This window comes from Cyprinus carpio, chromosome A22 (assembly GCF_018340385.1).
Source record: "Cyprinus carpio isolate SPL01 chromosome A22, ASM1834038v1, whole genome shotgun sequence".
Lineage (NCBI taxonomy): Eukaryota > Metazoa > Chordata > Actinopteri > Cypriniformes > Cyprinidae > Cyprinus > Cyprinus carpio.
Window position 1 is genome coordinate 13,171,049 of NC_056593.1, and position 14,596 is coordinate 13,185,644.

The 14,596-nt window shown below is 38.1% G+C and overlaps 2 pseudogenes; one reads left to right on the plus strand and one right to left on the minus strand.

The window, feature by feature from the left end:
* LOC122135022 overlaps positions 1 to 745 on the minus strand; it is a 10,457-nt pseudogene extending 9,712 nt beyond the window's left edge.
* A 7,257-nt stretch (positions 746 to 8,002) lies between these two features.
* On the plus strand, positions 8,003 to 11,700 carry LOC122134887 (annotated as a pseudogene).
* The last annotated feature ends 2,896 nt before the right edge of the window (positions 11,701 to 14,596 follow it).

Sequence of the window (14,596 nt, forward strand, 5' to 3'; positions counted from 1 at the left end):
TATTACGTATTGCTCCTGACATCGATAAAAAACACGCAGCCTGTTTTTAACTAATATATGATAAACCGTGCATACGTGCTGACAGCCATGGTCTACAGACACCTTCCCCGCAGGTAAGCGAATAGCTTCAGTGTACCTCAGAGTGCGGTCACCAAAACCGGCTCTTTCACATTCTCCATCACCCGGCTTGATTGCCGTCCAGCGTGTACAGGACACTCACGTCTGAGGATGTTGGGAAACACGGGTTATAAAACACATGAAGGTCCACTTGTTCAGGCGCGAGCAGCTGCGCACTGATTCCTCACCGGATCTGATCTCGACAGGGGTGTGAGCGATCTCGTGCTTGGCTCGCTCGAGGCGGCATGCGAATAGATTATCTGAGGTGCTGCCACTGAACCTGCCTGGTCATGCTTTGCGCTCCCTGGCCCAATCTGGCACAACACATGAATGAAATAAATACATAAATAAAAATTTTAAGCGCATCCGACATCTACATATAGATACACTTTATTAACAATTTGGTTTTAATGCGTGCCATGCATTAAAAGTCTATGAAATAATGTGGCTTACAAACTCTAACTTCCTGAGTATCTGTGTAGGAGTAAAAGTATCTCAGAATTTTGAAACATAAACGATATTTCCTTACACAAATTCTGGTATCCAAGACGCTCCGAGACACTCAACACACAGCTGCAACGCCTATTGCTCGTCGCGTATCCCCATAGCAACTGAGCAGCTAACGCATTGCGCCTTGACGAGATTCTGTTCTTAAAGGGACAGTGCTGTCATTTCTCCTCGCCCTCACCTTATTTCCCGAACTTCTATTCCCTTTCCTTTGAGTTTGAGTTCGAATTACTTTGGAAAAAAATTTTGAAACGAGTATTAAAAAACACCTTCGTGCAAAATACATACTGTATTCCACAGGATGCAATTTAAATTGATTATATATATATATATATATTATATATATATATATATATATATGAGAGAGAGAGAGAGAGAGAGAGAGAGAAGAGAGAGGAAACGAGAGAGAGATGTTCCATACCTAATATTACAAATATTTATATTATCAATAAATTTGTGTCTTTTGAATTTTCTGTTCATTAGAGAGTCCTGAAAAAAAGATGATTTCCACAAAAGAGCAGCAAAAACGGTTTTCAGCATTGATAAAAAATACGAACCATTATTAATATTAATTATTAAATATTATTGAGAACCAATCAAGTACCTTACTTCAAGTAAATATTGATCAAATTAATTATGCAGCCATGGATCTAAAACATGAAGAATCAAATTAATTATGCAGCCATGGATCTTTATTAAATACAAAAATATATTAGGGCTATCAGAAGAATACACTTTGTTTTATTATTAAGATCTATCTTATTCAATAAAAGTATTCAATAAAGTACAAAGTATTTAAAATTATTATATCTAAGGACGAAGTAGTTAATATCAGCAGAACAGCCCAAAGGAAGCAAAGACAGAATTATATAATAAATGGATATGAAATTCTATATCTATCTTAATTAGCTATATATATATATTATATTATTAGATTATATATTCTCTATATATATCGATATATATATATAACAATATTGATTATTTGGATACATCAGTTTTTTAGGTCAAATGGGTTCAGGGAAAAAAAGCTTATGAACAATTGAGAGATTACTAATTTCTGGATGTGCTGAAATCACAGTACTCTCGATGTTTTATTTTTGTTTATTCTTCTCGCCTCACAGCATAGTAAGGTGGCTGTGAGTTTTTTTTTTTTTTTTTTTTTGGGGGGTGGGGTGGGGGGGGGGGTTCCGGACATGGCTATCCGTGTTGCCATGTTATTCCGTTCATAGTGAACTTGTGGGCTTGATTTGGTTATAACGTTAGAAACGCGGATGTGAGTTTTTTGAGTTTTTTTAAATAAACTTGAAATTAATTAAAAAAAAAAACATATAGTATATATCCGCTTATTCAAAAGAGGGAGGTCGCTGAACTGTGGGGTTTGTGTTTTAAATACGACTGCTTCTTAAGTTTTGCGCAATCTGGCAACCCCGCAGCCTCTAAACTTCTCACCCGCCTCATGCAAGCGAACCATGAGTGGCGCAGGACTGAAAACCGACACAGCGTTTGACTTTAAACTTTAAACATTGATCTTTGTATGTATTAATTTATATGAATTGACATTTGGCTTTTCCGGGTCGATTAATTCCCTTCCTGATGAACAATGACAGAAGTTAAAGTCAAAAAGAGTTCAGACAGGACCCTGTAGATATCGAGAATAGGTGAGCTGGGTGGCGCAGCCGGTTAGCCTGGCCTGTAAACCCCATGACGGACGATGTGGAGTCATTAGAATCAACTACAATACACTTACTATACTACCAAAGCTGCTCTATGCATGTCCTGTGTAGTACAAGTAGTTTATAAAGACCTAAGTATATAGGAAAATACTAACGCAGTCGCCTATCCAGTAGAGGAGTTTCGTGGTTACAGTATTTAATAGCGCATGAGTTTATACAGCTGCTTCATTATTAGGTATATGAGCTATTATTCCTGCATATTTAGTGAATGTCAATCTGTTGGGGCTAGCGGACGAAGCAGGGGGGACAATAGTTTAAATAATTAAAAAAAATCTAAAAAATCGTTGTTTCACCATAATGGTAAAAGGCAGTGCGTGGGTGCAGTGAATGTTGGGGAGATTTGAGCGGGTTTGTGGTGAAGTCACTTATTTTCTCTCTGGTTGCAGTATAAAGGAGACATCTGTGCAGCAGTTTCACATGGGATCACAGTACCAGTTCATTCCAGAAAGAACTTCCTCATGTTTGAGGGCGCAGGCAGCTTGCCACATGGCAATCAACAGCTTGCTGTCTGTGGTGAGGATGCTGCGCGCCAGCTGACAGTGAAGGAAACATTGGCCACGAGGTTATGCTCGTGTCCTGACTCTTTATTTTTGTTCGTCAGGGTCAATTAGACTTTTGCCAAAAACAAGCAATGGGCACATGGACTTTAATACATAGAGGCTTAAGGATGCTCAGTCCGTCTACAAGGTTTGTCTCTTTAAATGCCAAGAATATTTGCACAAAACAAATTAATATAAAACCGACAAAAACTAAAACAAGATCAAATAATGTGGATTTGCAATTCCAAAAAAGGCAATTAAAGAATTGAGTAAAAAGAAATACATACTTTTTAACTTTTAACTTAATATATTTGCATTTATTTGTTTCGATTGAATTCATTAAATCTTTCAATAGAACAAATTAAACATTAAATGCAATATTTCAAGGTGTGATTTTATTGCTATTCTTTAAACAACTAATCACACTTAAACGGTGCACAACACAAATTTAGTGAATTCATATTACATTTTTAAAATACATTTTACATTTTTCTTTGAGTTAAGTATCTGCTTTCTCTTTCTTTTCTCTCTTTATCTCTTCAAAACACTAATGTGCGGTTGGATGCATGTGGTGAATTAATATTAAAAATGAAACATTTAAATAAAATTAACAATTAAGTTTATATATAATAAATATCTATATATATATATAGATATAATATATATATAGATATAAACATACAATTCTTTGATATCTGAATTTGAATATAATACTGTACTAAATTTGTGTTCAAAACAAACAAATTCACCACAAACACATCACACGGAGACCACCATCTGAATACACAGACTAAACACACATGAAACAAAACAAATAATACATTTACAAAAGAGTTCCACCACCGAGGTTCAGCACCACATGGTCAACAATTTATTGAATTAAGATTTAATGAAAATAAAAGAATTCAAAAGAATGTTAATTAAAATTATATACTGTTTCTGGTTATTTTTTTTGGACGTGGTAAAGTAAAGGCTCTCTATGATACCCAAGAACAAAGCTGTTTTACCAAGATCACTTAAGTACAAAACCAGAATCAGAAGATGCTTGGAAATAAAGGTGCGATGCATTTTATCATTTGCATTTTAGTTGTTTTTTTTTGTTTTATTTTCATTTTTTTTGTTTTTTTTTAAGATTGATCAAACAAGATAATAAAAACCAAATATTGATCAAGAAGTTATTTTTCTTCAATTTCTAAATAGCTTTTTTTTTTATGATTTCTAAAGGAATTTGGATCCAGAGACACACAGATACAAGAGTAACCTTTCCACTCACACAGAAATCAATAAAATCCTCAAGAATCTTGAGAGTAAGAGGCCCTCATCACTAAAGCGGTATGAATGACTAGTCTGTAGCGCCGTGAGTTGAGGTTTTTCCAAACCTTATTTTAAACATTCAAAAATGTTTCTATTAGCTTTAGTTAGACCTACTAAAATGTCTTGTTTTTTTTTTTCGTCCCCATCCAGGGCCTCTAAGAAGAAGGTTCTACACTGCTGTATAACTTGCAGCCGGACGTGATCGGGTGACAGATGTGGGGGGGCGCCTGGTAACAGCGATCAGGATTTTGAGTCTGAGTTTGTTGAGGGTCTCAACCCAACAAGTGCTTTTAAGTTCCTGCAAAGTAAGGTGAGAATAAGGTTACCTATATATTCTTATTCCTCCGTCTTCGATGGTATGTGACCTTTGAAAATTCAAGGCTTTGAATTTAAAGGATATTTGTGTGTATTTTCAGGCTGCAGCACGGGAGAGACAGTAGAAGCAAAGAAGCCCCATGGTGCAAACAAAGAGCTCGATGGTGCGAAGACACAGCATCATTTGCACCCGTCTCATGAAGTGTTGGATAAGTACATCTGTGAGCTCTCGGCATCAGCAAAGTGAGTGTGATCAGTATCTCTAAGGAATAGCCAAATATTGAAATATGCTGAACGTCTTTCTTTTACTCGCCCTCAAGCCATCCAAGATGTAGATGAGTTTGGGAGAAGTATAGCAGCATTTAGCATTCCTCACAATTGCCTCAGCAATAGATCCTCTGCAGTGAATGGGGGCCGTCAGAGAATGAGAGAGTACCAAACAGCTCATAAAAACATCACAATAATAACCCACTGAATTGAATATGAATATAATAGGTTTAATAAGTTATGATATCCTGTTTGCAGGTGGATTTATCCATGGGGAGGACATGGTTGTGAAGACCATTCTAAACACGACTGATCTTTGATGGCAAAAAGGTGGAGAGATGATATATAATTGCTGCTAGTTAAAGAGTGGGACAGTGGGGAGTGGTAGATGGACAGATGAAGCTCTACAGGGGTGTTGTGAATCCCATAAGTTTTCAACCACTGGTCTGGTCAAAAACACCATGTGGACTGTGCAACTGCCCGTGGGTAAACAAAACTTTTAGTACATTTAAAATCACAAGTAGGGTTGCATGATATGTATCGAATTGAAATCAATATTGTGATATGCTTAGGGTGGTTGTCAAACCGTGCAGGTTATGATTTAATCAAAGGAATTGGGTTCACCCCGAAAATGTACTCACCCTCAGGCCATTTAGATGTAGATGACTGTGATTCTTCATCCAGATTTGGAAAAAATTTTAGCATTACAATACTTGCTCACCAGGTGGGTTGGGTGCCCCGTCAGAATGAGAGTCCAAAACAGCTGATAAAAAAATCACAATAATCCACACCACCCCAGTCCATCAGTTAATGTCTTGAGAAGAGGAAAAGCTGCATTTTGAAAGAAACAAATTCATCATTAAGGGATTTAACTTTTAAAACCATTTGCTTCTGTCCAGAATAGTCCATAATCCATAATATTTCCATAATGTCCATAATAATTTTCCTTCCAGGGAAAAAAAAAAAAAAAAGTCCATTCCATGTTTGTCCTCTCAACATCAAAATTCTACCCAAATATTTGTTTTAGAACTGTTTTGGACTGAAATAATCACTTTGGTGCTTGTTTCTGTGCATATTTTTTCTCTCCCCTGAATCAGGACTAGACTTGATGACTTTTTCACTAGAGGAGCCAATATTATGGATCGTTGGACTTGTATTTTAGCCAAAAACATCTTATGATGAATTTGTTTTCTTACAAACTTCTAGATTTTTCCTGCACATGATATTAATCAATGGACTGAGGTGGTGTGGATTATTGTGATGTTTTTAATCAGCTGTTTGGACTCTCATTCTGACCCATTCACACCATCCACCACTTGATGCACGAGGATCCATTGGTGAGAAAATGATTTGTGTGATGCTAAATTTTCTCTCAAATCTGTTCCCATGAACATATTCATTTACATTCTCTTGGATGGCCTGATCTGAAGAAAAGTCGTTACATTTTCATTTTTGGGTGAACTATGCCTTTAATGTGGCAAGTTAACAACAGTAACTCTCTGCTCTCTAGGTTTTTGATGACTGTCATGAAGGGGGCGAGATCTCTCCGTCTAACTGTGTTTACATGGCTGAGTGGCTGGATTTCTGAAAAGCCAACCGACCGATGGTGTCTTTTGGTTTTTCTCGTGTGGAGAAAGTATTTTTCATTTGGTTGCAGCGAATTCGGTGCAACTGAAGATATCTTTTTATTTGTGTGTTTTGGACATTAATGGCTTTAATGACTCAGTGCTCCGCAGAAAGGGGACATCAAGCAGGAAAACACATTAAAGTGAATAAGGAAAAGTAAGGTAAAAGGCAGCCTTCCATCTGGTTGTCAGAGAAAATTTGGACACATGAGACGGATTTTCTGTCCTGTTTCTTTTCTTTTTTTTGTTATTGCTTCTCTTCACCCACAGATATGTCTTTAAAGATAGTGTACCCAAAACTTAATCAATTCAATATAATAAATGTTTTCTTTTTTTTATTTGTTCTTCTTCTCTTTTTTTTTTTTTTTTTTCTTTTTTTTTTCCTTTTTTTGTTGATAGGTAGTGCATATTGGACCATGTTGCGTGTTTGAATCACTTCTATAATCTTTGTTACAAAACACACCGCATCCACATTTTAGCAGATTGTTAATGTCACCATAGCTATATATATATATATAATTTTAGGTTATAACATTCCGCATTTTATTTTTTGTTGAAGCCTTTGTGCCTGAGGTCATATTTATATATTAAAATATTTTTTATAATATAATAGCATAATTTCACATTTGAAGCAAAGAAGCTAACATTTATCTGCCGTTGTGAATTCTGTGTAATGCATTGTGGGCTTTTAATAATAATATAAAAAAAAACGGTTTATTTTGAGTTGTGATAATATTTAACATATTTACTGTTTTTCCTTCATTTTTTGATCAAATAAAGACGGCCTAAATTAAAAACATAAGAGACGTCTTTTCAAAAACATTTAAAAATCTGACTGATGGGTAAAATTTCGGGGGGTAAAATTGGATATAAATTATATCTTATAAAAAACTGAAAATAATAGATTGTGTTCAAAGATATAAATCATTCCCAAAACAACAACTACTGGGTTGGGGGATTTTAAAACCTCTGATTATTTATTGTTAAACGTTGCATAAAGGTCAAAACTGTCATTTCCATATCTGATAAAGTTGCTATGAATTTATAAACACGTGAGTGTGAGGATTCATGACTGTTTAATGCTGCACAAAGCATTAATAAATGCGTTTACACAGAAATAAGACACTTTAGTGACAGATTAATCATGAAATGCTTCGGTGTCAAGAACACATATGTTTGGGAATCACTAAAAACCAAGCCTGGTAACTATTTTATTCACTCATTATGTTCTAGTGCGTAGGCCGGTTGTTCTCTTCAGTGACGCAGTCTGGTCATCTTCTGCCAGAGGATTCATAGATGATGATGATGATGATGAAGAGAGCGCAAGGTGTTTACATCACAGTCTCTAATCGCGCGCGCGGTAGCCATAGCACAAAACCGGCCAGAGAGGCACTTAGCAACAGAAAAGGAGGAGGCGCCAGCATCACTGCGAGCGGAGGAAAAAAAGCCAAAGCAACAAAAGCGACCGACCTTCATTTCATCCAGTCCTGCTTCTGATGGGTGAAAACCCGGTCGTTCGTGAATATCAAACATCCATAAAATCACATTCAGCGCTTTTTTATTGTAAATCACAATAGGCGCGATGAAGTTCGTCGTGGGTTTTTGGTCTCCGCCGGCCCTCCTGGCTTTTCTCGGCGCGGTCATCTGCATCATCGCCAGCGTGTATTCACGATCCTCGGCCGCCGCGCCCCAGGCGCTGTCCGACAACCGCTCACTGTCGCTCCTGGAGCCGCTGCCTGGATCCGTAGCGCACGCCGGGCCGCTCGGAGCTCTCCATGGTGCTGAATCTTATGAAGGAGGTTTGGACATAGGCCCTGGAGATGCCGTCGCTCAATGAGCTGACTACGGGGGACGTGAACTGGGCCAAGCCCGAAACAGTTCACTCTTAACCGACTCATTTGTACCCCTGTGCCCATCAGTGATTGCAAATCCAGGGGGTTGTTTGAGAGAACAAGCCGATGACCCGTTCGCCGATGAGGAGGACTGGAGCCTCCGCACCACCGCTGAGGAGCTCCGGCAGATCGTCATGCAGCAAAACGACCAGATCCTCATGGACCAGAGGACCATCACGGAGCTCACCGGGAAAACTCTCGGAGTGTGAGAGCGGGCTGGAGGAAAGGAGGTCTCCATGAGAGGAGTATGGGGGTATGGGCGGGCAACCGTCGCCACATGGCCGGGGATGAAGTGAGCAGCTCGGTTGCACTACAGCTGCAGACCGGCGAGAGCTGTGGAGGAACTGGAGAGAGCGATTCTTCAACTCAAAGATCGCATAGAGAAGTTGGAGGTTGGTATGAGAAACTGTAAACACTTAAAAAAATCTAAAAGCTTTTTGGAATTCGGTGCCACGGGGGTATTTAAGGGAAACGGATTTGTAAATACAGTAGTAGGCAAGGATGTGTACAAATGTTCAAAATCAGGGGGATACTGCTGGGTCACACCTAAATTGTAGATGTTGTGATATAGACTTATGGACCAGTTGTTATTGCTAAAATTAAATACTACTACTACTACTACTACTACTACTACTACTAATTGTTTGTGTTAATGGAAATAAAGCAGAAATGAAATATAAATATTAAATGAAAAAAATATATACACTTCAGCAATCGAAAAATATACTTAAAGTTTTAATTACTACAGTTAATAAAAATTAAACTAAAATAAAAATAAACTAAATAACGATACCTATCATAAAAATGATACTTAGAACAAAAATAAAAGCTATTTTAAAACATCAATAAATACTATAATTATATATTATGTAATATATATTATTATATTATATTATATAATTTAACTAACATGTTATGGATTAGTTCAGGCAAAAAATTAAAATTCTGTCATAATTTAAAGGAAATGTCTTGATGTTTTGCTAGATTTCCCGTTCATTAGGGAAAGATTTCATTATTATTGAAACATATTTTTTCTGTAAAAGCTGCTATTGTAAAAAAAGCGCTTTAAAAATGAATGTGAATTTATTTACTCACTCTCTTGTCCTTCCAAAACCCATATGACTTTCTTCTGTGGAGCACTGAAGAAGATATTTTGAAGAATGTAGTGGTCACTGTTTTCTGTGCAATTACAGGGGGCTTTCGAGCTTCAAAAAGCATGTAAAAGCACCATAAAGATTATTAAAAGGTCATTTGTATAACTCATGCATCATATATTCCAAGTCTTCTGAAACCAGATAATAAGTGTTTGAGGAACAGAACGAAATGTAAGTCATCGTTCACTCAAAATATTGACATATTAAATCAGAACTAATTCGAAAAGTATGTCTGATTCAAGAACAAATAATTTTTTTGAGTTCCTTTTATTCAAATGGATTTAATATAGTCAGATACACATGTTGAACAGGACGTATTAAGTTTTGCAATAATGACTTCTTGCATAATTCTCTCGCAGTTGGAGATAGGCCCCGCAGCGATGAACCACACTGAGCATACTGTGAGCACACTGGGGAGTGTAGTGGTGGGCGAGCCTGGCAGGCCTGTGGAGGATCTGGAGGGAGAGCTAGAAAAAAAAAAGATTAGGCTGCTGGAGAAGGAGAGGAAGAACCTCCAGAAAGAGACCCAGAGCCACCACCAGCACATCGACCAGGGAATCAACACCCTGCAAGAGCGCATTTCAGAGCTGGAACAGAGTAAGGAGGAAGGTTTGGTTAAACTAAGGGGATGAAGTGGTCTCTTCATTTTCAACTCACTCTCTCTATCTTTCCTTCCCAGGTCTTACAGATTTACAGTTACCCACAAGGGTATAAACTTTCCTTCCCCGTGAGGACTAACTACATGTACGGGCTTGTCAGGCGGAAATATTCCAGAGATGTACGCCTTTACGGCGTGTCTGTGGCTCAATCGCCTGATGAGAGTGGAATTGGGACGCCATTTTCTTATGCTTGTACCGGAACAACCCAATGAACTTGTCCTGTTTGCAGGGCATTCATAATCCAGCAGAATTACTCATCAATGATAAGGTAAGACCCACTACACCAGGGTTCCTCAAATCCAGGCCTGGATGGCCACTGCTCTGCAGAGTTTAGCTCTTAACCCAAGTCAAAGACCTGAGCAAGCTAATCAAGGTCTTTTAGAATTCCTACAAAATTATAGGTAGGTGAGTTTGATCAAGGTTTGAGCTAAACTCTCAGGTTTGAGGAACCCTGTACTACTGCACCTTCCTCTATTAGCAATCTTGCACAATACAGCTGATGGACTCAGTCGTTACCTCCATTTACAGGTGGCACAGCTGCCTCTCTCTTTGCCCCAGGGCATCTGGCAGCACATATGTGTGAGTTGGACCCTACGGGACGGAGTTTGGAAAGCATATCAAGGCGGAAAGTTGAGAGGACGGGGTGAAGGGTTATCCGCGTGGCACCCAATCAAATCCGGGGGCGTCTTGGGTGTTAGGACAGGAACAGGTGAGCAAGACCTGGAAGATTCTGAATACACCCTCAAAGGTACCCCTTCACTCTTGTACTTTTGGTGGTGCAAAGCTTGTCACTGGGGCAGTACCCTCAACAGAACATCTTTGCACTTTATTAACTCCTAAATTGTTCATAGTAGTAGCTTAAGGATACATATGTCTACTCTAATGTACAAATATGCACCTTTTAGGGGTAGATGAGGTACAAAGTTGTCCTTTTAAGGTTAGTACACCAGTGATAAGCCTCTAAATGTGCAATTTTTGCAATTTTTTTCTGACAATGTTTGCATCCTTCAGGAGTTGTTAAGGTACGAAGGTAGACCTTTGAGGGTCCTACCCCAGTGACAAAATGTTGGACCTTTTAAGGTACCATTTGTGCACAGTATTTTCTGATTCACACATTGTGTTTATCCATGTGTAACCCCTTTGGGCCTCCTTGGCTCCACTGCAGGACACCCTCGGTGGGAGGTTTGATGCATCCCAAGCTCTTGTTGGAGAGTCTTTTCATTGTTTAACCTGTGGGACAAAGTGTTGTCACCAACAGAGGTTGCCGCTCTGGCGGCATGTGCAGAATCGCCAAGCTTGGGAAACATAGTCCCCTGGACGGACCGAGATGTGTGGACGTGTTTGGAGGGGCCGTCAAGGGACCCTGTGGACCCCTGCCTTCAGAGCTCCCATCCCCGGCAGTGAGAAGAGCCATGGCTTGATACCTTTCCTTTTTTTTAAGGTCAGGCTAAATGAGATAAAAATGGCCTGAAAGGTATGACAACTGTGCCATGGTCCCGGTCTGTGTATAGCATTATTTACCAGAGAGCTACACTCTCACTGAGTGTTTGTTTCTGCAGGAAAGGGATTTGTCTGTGCGTGTGGTGTGTTGTGTTACTTCGGATAGAGCTGCTGTCGAAGGCTTTTATAGGCCCTGTTTGCGTCTTGTGTTGCTTGTGTTATTTCATCTCCTTCTTCTGAAAGCATTACCACACAATAGCCCCGTCAGATATAGAGAATGTTTTTCTAATGCGATGGATGTGGCTCATTCTCGTAGCACTTGTCTTGCTCTTGTTCATTATTTGTGTAAAGTGGAGCTTTCGCTTTTTTTCCCAGAGCAGCTTTTTCCTTTCTCGTTTTTATTACCAGTCCCTTAGGATCACTTTTCTTGTTATACACTGTGTTATTTTCAGTCCGACAGTACTTAAAGGTGTACAACATCTTATCTTATCAACGTCTATCATAACATGTCTTAAATTTTTGTCTTTTGGCATCAGTTCGAATGGGTCCTTACCCTGCAGTGTACTTTCTCTCACAGATTCAGCGAGATCCAGAATCCAAAATGTGTTATTTGAAGCTTAATATCTTAAGCGTCACATTAAATTTTGAAGATCTGATGTGCAGCCCACACACTATGAAAATATGAATGTAAAACTGTAATTGTTGTGTTACCATTGCACTGCATCTAGCTCTACTTGCCCCCTCACGAGAGAAAAGCTAATGGGGAAGTGCCTGTCTGTTTATTTGACTCTTGCTATTGGTTGATGAGTCAGCTGTTATGTCAGTATAGTGCTTCTTCATATTTGCACCATCAAGGATCTACAATGATATTGTGACAAATGTGGGTTGAAAAAAATATAAACTGTGTAGAGAACATGAAATATGAGAGTGCATCGTCTTGTTTACTTGTCTATAGATAGATAAATTTATCATCACTACATTATTTTGATCATGACTGTTATATGATTATTTATCCACTACTCCTTAAACCAATCCAAAACAAAACACTGTTTATCCACAATAGTAATCACTGCCTCAGTGTCAAGAATGAGTCAAATTCATGCAAATCCTTGTTACTGTATTGCCATTCTCATCCTGCATTCGCTCTCTTTCATTCTGCTGCTGCTGTTGTTGAATTATCAGATGTATGTTAATCACCCCCCTCCATCATATTGACCCCTGCTGCTTCTCTGCAACCAGCAAACATCCTTTTCCGTGTGTGTGTATTTCATCTTCTATAGAGTCCTCTGTATTCACCGTTTCCACTTAATTTAACCCTTTTAATACTGAAAAGTTTAATAGATCATAATCCAGCTCGGGTGTATCCTTCATATATATATTTCACACAATCACATAAAAAATAACATCACGACATTGGATAGTGTAAACAATGGCTGCCTTTATTCCTCACAGCATTGGTTTAGACTAGACACATTCATAAAGTGATGCTTTTCTTGGTTGTAACGATCTGTAAGTGTTATTATGCTTAATGTGCAGCCAGACTCTTATCTGTTGCAAGTCTCCTCTCTTCTCTTCTCCTCTAGGTACCATTCTTACTTATATTCTTGCTAAAAATCTGCGGTTAATTATCCCCTCCCCCTGTTTTATTTGTAAATAGAAACTGAAAATCTCCTCTAATCCACAAATCAAAAACATGGTCTGTCTGGGAAACCCATAGAAAGCTTTTAGATAATCAAGTTTTGGGTCTCAAAATCTGCACCATCCAATGCGTTACATGCTGTACATCCTAACCTACAAATGGGGGCTAGCTTAATGCTCTCCCTGAATACCTTATATTAGTACGTGAGAAATCATTTAGCTTTATCCGCAGTGTTGTAAAGTGCATCCACTGGTTGACATTTAAAGGGAAAAGTTCACCCAAAAATGAAAATTCTGTCATCATTTACTCACTCTCTCAGTTTGTTCCCAAACTTGTTCTGCAGAACACAAAAGAAAATATTTTGAAGATGTTGGTAACCGAACAGTTTCTGGTAGCCATTGACTTCTATAGTATGGGAAATTTTTTTAAAACGTCAATAGCTACCAGCATCTTATTTGGTTATACTCTTGCTGACAGGTCTTAGATCTGTGTGACAGGTTATCTGGGGCAAATGCTCCAGCTGTGCACAGATGTATCTAGAGCTTAATACAGGGTCAGTAAAAAGCAAAGAGAGTAAACCACACAGATGAATGGTAGCGGGACCAATGCAGCATCTGGACAGCAGGTTTCACCCTGCTCAGACCGCAGTGGGGTTACATGGGGATTAAAACAACACAGCTGGTGTCTGTGCTCAGAAAGTACAGAGCTTAAAGAGAAACCAAAAAAAATAAAATAAAAAAATTTGTGGATAAACGGTTTGTGGTTTGTCTCAGTATTCAGCCTAAAGGTTTGGAATGATATCAAAGCAAGTAAATGAGAACAGAATATTCATTTTTGGTGATTTTAATAAATAAAATCACCAAAAATGAATATTCTGTATATATATATATAGATATATATATATATATATATATAATATATAGATAAATTACAATAGTTCTGTATATACATATTCTATATTATATATATATATATATATATATATATATATATATATAAAGACCAATAAGACATGACTTGCATTATTAAAATTAGTAGTTGACAACTCAAACTCCACAATAACACACAAGTAATCCACATGACTGCAGTTCTTCAGTTAATGTCATGTGAAGTGAAAAGCTGCGTGTTTGTAAGAAATAAACCCATCATTAAGACTTTTTAACTTTAAAGAGTAGCTTACTGGCCAAAAATAACAGTCCTATACATAATGCTCACATCACAATCAATCGACCTATTTGTTTAGATCTATATTTTTGCTTGTGTGAACGGTGCTTGAATCTGTGCATATTTCTCTCCTGATTCAGACGAGATGACTTTTTCCACTGGATAAAGCAACATTAATAGCCTAGAGATGACTCTTATTTTAGCTGAAAGAAACATTTTGAAGTTAGA